The following is an 8,544-nucleotide window of genomic DNA, read 5'->3' as shown; positions in this document are numbered from 1 at the left end:
GGTGGTGAGACATGGTGAGAGAACCTTCAATTAAATCAGGACATGAGTGTTGTACATGGTACGAAATTGAAGTTTAAGACAAAAGAGTGGTGGGATTGGGGGGAAGCATCTCTGAAGAGAAATAGAGGGTTGAAGGAGAGTTGAATGTAAGGCTTGCACGTGAGAGGATGAGATGGAGGTGAGTGCCTTGTGGCTGTGACTTATCTTTCAGACTGTGAGAAGAAAATACCTGAAGGGATTCATAGAAAGTGAATTTTTTTGCCTCTGGGGTAATCAGAGACACTGTGGCCAAAATTTTTAAGCAAAGGGGCCAGCTTTTGTAAATGGGATCTAGTTGTTTTGAAAAGTATGCCAATTGTTGGAGGGAATCTCCCATGGGTTGGGCTAATAGTCAAAGGGCCTGATTATGAGAAATGTGTAAATATAGATGAAAGAGTCTCAGGGGGTTTGGAAGGCCTAATGCACAGGCCCATAATAGTGCACATTTTAGGTGAGAGAAAGCATGATAAAGGTCTGAAGTTGAAATGAGTGGTTAGTCAAGATTTCCTTTTGTGTGTTCATAAAGGGGTTTAGCGATAATAGCAAAATTTGCTATCCATAATTAGAAATATCCCACTAACTCAAGGAAAGACAGTAAGTCTTTTTTGGTTTCAGGAAATGAGATTTGTTGAATGTCTTGCTTTTGTCTGCGTGGAATTTCTCAAGTATTTGGAATTATGATTAATTGTAGGTATGAGACATTTGAAGAGGTTAATTGGGCCTTCCTTTCAGATACCCAGTACCCGGATTCAGCCAAAAAATTTAAAAGCCTGGTGGTATGTTGAATATAATATCTTAGAGAAGGGCTGCAAAGAAGTAAATCATCTACGAATTGAAGCAAAATGCTAGGTTGTAGAGGTAGTTGGGAAAGATCTAATTGAAGTGCCTGACCGAAATAGTGAGGGCTGTCTCCAAACTCCTGGGGGGCAATAGTCCAGGTGAGTTGTTGGGAGTAGCCTGTGTCAGGGTCAGTCCAAGTGAAAGCAAATAGGTTTTCAGAGGAGAGATGTAAAGGAATAGTAAAAAAGGCATCCTTAAGGTCTAATACAGAGAAATGGGTACTGTTGGGAGGAATTCATGATAGGAGCGCATAGGGGTTTGAGAGAACAGGGAAAACAGGAACCATGGAGGAGTTGATTTGTTGCAAATCCTGAACTGGTCTATAGGAACCACCCAGATTTTTAAAGGGAGAATAGGAGTATTGTGTGGACAATGGGTGGGGATTAAAATATTGACAGCCAAAAGTCAGGAGATGATGGGCTTGAATCCCCATAATCCATTAGGGTTGAGGGGATATGATGGGACCACTATGTAGCACTTAGAATCCTTCAGTGAAATCTGATTTGGAGAATGAAGAGTAGCTATTATGGGGGAGTCAGTGTTCCATACTAGGGGATTTACCTGGCTGAGGTATTTGGGATTTAAGTCTATTTGCTGTGGAGTTTCTGAGGAGGGGTTTTATTCTTGACATAATAATAAGTATGGGTGGCTTTGATGTAGGGCTAATAAATAAACAATTACCCCTAGTTTGTGTAGGACGTCCCTTCCTAGTAAAGGAATGGGACAGTGGGGAATGACCAAGAAAGAGTGAGTGGGGGTGACTCCCTCAAATGTGCAGTATAGTGGCAGTGTTTTGTATGGGGTTACTTGTATGCCTTTCAAGCCAACAACAGAAACAGATGAATGTTCTCATGGGCCTTGATATTCAGTTAATACTGATAGGCTCACACCAGCATCCAACAGGAAGCAAATAATCTTACCAGACATGATCCCAATCACCATAGGTTCCGTGGAATCACTGGATGTGAGGGCAAAGGATCCCGGACACCCTCAGTCTTCCATTGTCAGCAGCAGCAGTGAAGAGATTTCCTCCTGTGATGGAGAGGGGCCCACATTATAAGCCTCACCCAAATAGGGAGGGTGTACCTCTGGTTGGGAGGGATTTATCTTAGGGTTGGAATGTTTCTGGTTGGAGATGTAATTTGTGGTTTATGTCCATGTTGACCTTAGCTATTAGGCTGATGCCCTTTGGATTTAGGCAGTTTTTGATCAAGGGGAACGTTGAAAGGGTGGTGCTTGTCCAAGACAGCTATGCTCCTACTCTGTCAAGCATAATTTTAAAAGATGAAATAAAAAGGAATTGAAGGCTGAGTGCAATGGCTCACACCTCTAATCCCAGCACTTTGGGAGGCCAAGGCAGGAGGACAGCTTGAGCCTGGGAGTTTGAGACCAGCCTGAGAAGCATAGTAAGACTTCATCTCTATAGCAGGGCATAGTGGTACATACCTGTGGTCCCAGATACTTGGGAGCCTGACGTGGGAAGACCACTTGAACCTGGAAGGTGAAGGCTGCAGTGAGCTGTAATTATGCCACTGAACTCCAGGCTGCGTGATGAAGTAAGACCCTGTCTCTGAAAAACAAACAAACAAACAAATTAAATACAAAAAAAAAGGACCTTAATGATACAGATAATAAAATTACACAAAGACAACTTTCCAATTTTTAATGAGTCCATTTTTAAAAATACACCCATATAGAAAGAATATTTTATAGTAGCTCATTTTAAGACATGATCAATTGAACATTAAATGTATGAGCTTCATAAACAGGCTTGATTATGAGTCCTGATGCCATGTTTGTCATAAAAGCAATTAGAAACCTATGATAAGGTATTTTAAATCTTACATAGGTGATAATACTCCCCTGAGGAAAAGGAAATATTGCAGATACCGCAGAGTTGAGAATGAGAAGCAAGGGTGCTCCAGTGAAGACATGGCTTCGTTTTCTCTGCTTTAGATTTTTAATGCTATACCTTTCTTAGAGGGAATCTCTCATTGAAGGCTGAAATAGATGATAGGTTCTTAGAATAAATGCATAGGTACACAGAACCCGGGTACAGTGGTAACATGAATGATTTTTGAATATGGACCATTCCTTGCCTTCAATGACCTCTCCTATTTAGTCTGATAAATTAAGATTATCATATTCTTTTTTGGATTAAATTTCTAAGTTTCTTAAAGGTACCTATTGACACATATTTGTCACAATGGGAGAGCACATTTATCCATTGGTAATCATCAACCTACAACCTAGACTGATGTATCAAATCACAATATTCAACAAGAATCATGCCCTGGCCGGGCGTGGTGGCTCACGCCTGTAATCCAAACACTTTGGAGGTCAAGGCAGGCGGATCACCTGAGGTATGGAGTTCAAGACTAGCCTGACCAACATGGTGAAACCCCGTCTTTAAAAAAAAAAAGAAAAAAAAAAAAAAGAATCATGTCCTGAGGAAAAGACGATCAAGACAACTGGTGAAAAAGAATCCTTGGGAACTGAGGAGAGCTCGAGATCACTGTCCTGGGTGGAGCGAGATCATTAACAATTTATAAGGTAGATCAAAAAGGGCCGGAGTTGAGTTTTGATTTGAGAATTGTTCATTGACCAAATTCATGAAAGTATGGGAAAACTGAGGCTGTGGCAGTAACAGCACAGGCAGGAGGAACAAGGAGACTGAGCTTTTAGTTTTAGAAGCCATGAGTTGGGCAGTTGGATTTGGTAAGAGGGATGGGGAAGACACTTGGAACTACATGAAAAAATTTTAGTCCTGCATAATTTTCACAAAGGCAAGTTTGGATAGCTAAGGAAAAAATACAAGTGAAACTTACACTGCTGTGGGAAGGTAGGTCTGCGAAGCGTAAAATGCAGCCTCTGCAAACTTAGAGGTCAGCGTAAGAATAGGGAATTTCTGGGTTGAGGGCTCTATAGGAATAGTGTTGAGAAAGACAGTAAAAGCAAACAGAAACAGAGAAAAACAAAAGACACACACGAAATACACATTTCGTTCTGAGTATCTTTCTCTGTTTAAACAGATTTCTCTTTTGTCTCTCTGCCTTTCTATTATCTGTTTAAAGAAATCTATGAATGATTCTAAAGGTGCAACTCTAGATGAGGCTGACATTAAAACGCCTGGATTAATTCCAGAGCTGGAAATCAGATGTACGCTTTGAATGTATTCAAACTAGAGCCACAACTAGATTTTTAGAATTGCTTTTTGGCAAAAACAATGTACATTTAGGTTCGTGCTTTGCTACAATCCCCTATAACATACTTCAATTAGTCAAAGATTTTGCCATAAATGTTACTACTAGACACTGTAGAGTTAACAAAGAATTGACACTGAAGGAAGGAAAAGATAGGACCTCTAATCTGGCCTTTCTATATCTCCAAATATCTTAGGGATTTTTGGACTTCAGCCTTCTGTTATATGTATTGCTACCAAAGCTAAGTAGAAATATTTTTCTTCAGTACTTTAAGGTTAAGGCCTGCAGCAACTTTTATTCAGTTGTCACCTTTGCCCTGTTTCTTAGTGCCCTCCTTTTTTCATACATCACTGATTCTTGGAGTGTTTTCTGAATAAGAGGAAGTGCCCCAGGGATACACACTGTCAGGACATTAGGCTATGTATAGCATCCTTTTCTATATTCCCCTTAAATGGTTAACGTATAATACAGAGGGCTAGATGAGTTCACTGAAGCGTTCCTGTGATTCACAGCAGCAGGCCCTATTCACAGGCTCTGTCTGAAGTCTCTGGGCTTGGTAATGATCATCTGGATAGGTTTTTCTGAAGATAATTGAAAGTAAATACATTTATTACTAAACCTCCCTGATTCACTTAATTATGCACTAATGATGTGAAATGGCTTTTTAAAGAGGGTCGGGGATTCCTTTTGCAGTGTTGTAGCTTATTGTGCAATTTACTTCTTCACTCAGGACTAATACATTTCTCTTTGGGTTTGTGTATATTCACTAAAAAATTTTACTGTGTTAAACAAATTATTACACCTATTAAGAACTTTTCTGAATGTGGACTAGAAGAAAATGTAAATAATGAGTTTATTATAACAACATTAATGGAGTTATTTTAAGGTCAGCGAGCAGATATCCAAGCAAAGTTAACTGCTTTATAAATCTTCTGAATTTATGAAATGCATTTTCACCCAAATAAATGTCTTACCTTGACCTAGTAGTTACTTAAATCTATTATTGTTAATAAACTCTGTAATATACAAGTTATCTCCCAAAGTGCTTCATACTCCCATGGAATATAAGATATAATGAACCTTGTAGGTTCATTTTAAAAGTAATGTAGTATCAAGATAGATTTGATGATAGTTTTAGTACTATCATATTGTGGACAAACAGAATATATTTTTATTTATTGTAAGTTACAGAATATATAATAATCAGAGTTAGACTATATAATAGGTCTAAGTATATTTTTTCCACTAAATATAGCCATGTTTTAAAGCATTCATTATACTATAGTACACAAAACATTCCCACAATATTTATTTATTTATTTATTTATTTATTTTTAAAAGATCGGCAAAATAGACCACTAGCCAGATTAATAAAAAAGAAGAGGGAAGAATCAAATAGATGTGCTAAAAAAAGGATAAAGGGATATCACCACAGATTCCACAGAAATACAAACTACCATCAGAGATTACTACAAATATCTCTATGCACATAAATCAGTAAACCTGGAAGAAATGGGTAAATTCTTGGACACTTGCACCCTCCCAAGCCTAAACCAGGAAGAAGTTAAATCCCTGAATAGACCAAAAACAAGGGCTGATGTTGAGGCAGCAATTAACAGCCTACCAACTAAAAGATTAACTTAAACACAAAAAAACACAGGCCATAAAGTGCTGATAAATTCTGAATGGCAAAATGTAGGATAAGCAGATATGAACCACAATCTGGAATAAATATTTGAAATGTATACCAGAAAAAATATTAGCAAACATATTAAAAAACTTCAAGTTGTCAGGAAAAATCAACCTCAAAATAATTGTCAAATTAGTACTTCATAGAAGTACTTCATAGTACTAGTACTTCATAGAAGTACTTCATAGAAGAGGACCTAGTACTTCATAGAAGAGGAAATCAAAATGGCCAAGAAACATAAGCATATTCAAAATTATGACCTAGTACTTCATAGAAGAGGAAATCACAATGGCCAAGAAACATGAGCATACTCAAAATTACTAATAATTTGGTAAATACAGATTAATACAAAATTATTTACAATTTTACAACCATCAATGACAAAAGTATTGAAAAATAGATCATACAGTTAATGACAATACGGCGAATTAGAAATTTTCACTCACCGTTGCTGGAAGTGTAATTAGAATAACACTTTTGATATGAAATTGAGAACTATCGAGTGGAATTAAAATTGCATATAATTTAAAAATATTTCTATTCTCAGTAATATACAGTACAGAATTTCAGACATACATAAAAGGAGATACATAAAAAATTTGTTATGTGGCAACAAATATCCCATCTTACTAGTTTTTCAAAGAATGAAAAATTACAATTAACACCTTCAGAAGCTCAGGTGAGCCAGGAAATAGCTGAGCTATCGGGGGAGGAGTAGACAATTAAAGCAAGTCAATAGTGAAACAATTTATGCTTGATCACTTACTGCAATGTATAGATAAGAGAGGAAAAGAGGAAATGTTCTCTCATGGACATTTGCACTGGTTGAGGCTCAGCAGATATAAAGGGTCCTCTCCCTGCTGAGGGGCCCTAAACAGAAAGCCCTGCAGTCTTATGAACCCAGGGCCAGAGGGAAGCAGAAAGAGAGGGGGTTAAGCTTGGACACATACTGGGACTAAGTCAGAGTGGAGAGAAGTCTCTTCAAAGTTTCCCCTTGTCAAAATTAAACACAGAAAAACGTGGGTTAAAAGGGATAAAAACAGATTTTATTCAGTAACTACAGACAGCAGCGGAAAGAACTGAGCTTCCTTCCCATTTGTGGAAGCATGACTGAACATTTACAAGGGAGTATGAGTGAGGAGGGAATGCGCGGACTCAGTAGAGTCAAAAGCAAAAATGTACAAAGGTTGGTTAATGTAAACATGATTCAGCCAGCTGTGTCTGCTTGCTGGCAGTTATGGAAGTTAGGATGCTATGCTCTCACAGAGACTAGGAGAGGGGCCCTATCTTTCTTGGTGATTACATTTCAATGGAATAGCTCTTGTGTCCTTGAAAAAGATCATTCTGACTTGCAAGCAATACGAGTTCACAATTGTAAGCCCTGCTTAGAAAATGCTCTAAGAAAGGGAGGTCCAGGGTCTATCATCAAGTGCTGACTAGAACAATAAGTTTTCTCAGTAACCTTAAGTTTTCTCAGGCAGGCATACTCATAGTGGGCTAGGGTAATCTTAGGGACACAGCCTTAGGCTGCTAGAAGCCATAGCAGAATTTGGTCAAGTCTCTTAGTGCAGGGATTTGGATGGAGTTGCTATGTGACAGGGGTCCTGTGGTTCTTATCTCTCATTCCCCCATTAGGAGGCATTGGCAAAAAATGCTGAAAAACTATCTCAGATAACGAGACCTAGGAATGAAGATATTGAGGCTACAGTGTTTGTTAGTAGTGTCTGAAGTGGGAGGTATAGTGTTGTAATATTTATGAGGTTTTAGGGTTTGGTTTAAGATGATTTCTTCAGTGTGCAAGCTTGATTAGGATTAGGTAATGATTATGCAATAGTTATGAATTAGGAGACACAGTCAGGTGAAGATTTTTATCTCAGAGAGTGAAAGAGGGTACTATTATTTGATGTTATCCATTAAAAACTGAGCCGTTTCCAGTGAGTTTCGAGAAAGTTCTTGAAAGTAACAATAAAGTTATTTACAACTATTCTCTTCCTGGGAAGAAGTTGAAGTAGTAAAGTCATGTTAGTGAAATCAGCCTAAAAATATAGACATATTAATGTAGATGGTAAGCTATATGTGTTTTGGTTCTCACGACAAATGTGTGGCATTACCTCAAGTTCCCTTTAATCATATATTATGATTAGACTGATTTTTATTAATGGTTTTGTGATTAATTGTAAGTTAATAGAAGTTATTATCTAAACCTTATATTTAAATCTTATATATCTGAACATTCCCTGCATTTTTCCCCAAATAGAAATTCTTCCATTAAATATTTCGGTTACACGAGAGGTATTTATTTTTCTTATTTTATGTTACAATTTTTCTCATAAGGTTTATTCTATTTTATTAAGGCTTTCATTATACGTGTTGTTAAAGGTGTTTGGCAACAGGAAAGACAAAAGAGAAGTCAAGATTAATACTCTCTCAGAATTGAATTATTCTTGTCATTCACACTTGACCAAAAAAACAGGTAAAACTATAGTTGAAATAAACAGGCAGTCAACAATCATTTAACAAATAAATAAATGTGTACCCGAAAATGCGTGTGATTTTTAAGAACAACCCAGTAAGCGGCAGGATACCACTTGCGGTTGGTTTCATGCTTGGGTTTCAGTGACCAAAGCAATCAAACAACCAAACAAGAAATAGCATTGTAAGTTTGGGGCGGGGGGAATGTATCAGCCACAGATCTATATTTTACAAATTTGAAGCAAAACATCTGCCCTATATGCCTATGCCAGGCATACCTTGTTCTGAGTAACCAAATAA

The sequence above is a fragment of the Sapajus apella genome, unplaced genomic scaffold (genome assembly GCF_009761245.1).
Source record: "Sapajus apella isolate SASKATOON/1434 unplaced genomic scaffold, GSC_monkey_1.0 scaffold104, whole genome shotgun sequence".
Lineage (NCBI taxonomy): Eukaryota > Metazoa > Chordata > Mammalia > Primates > Cebidae > Sapajus > Sapajus apella.
The sequence above is the reverse complement of the archived record's forward strand: the minus strand, read 5'-3'. Positions refer to the sequence as shown.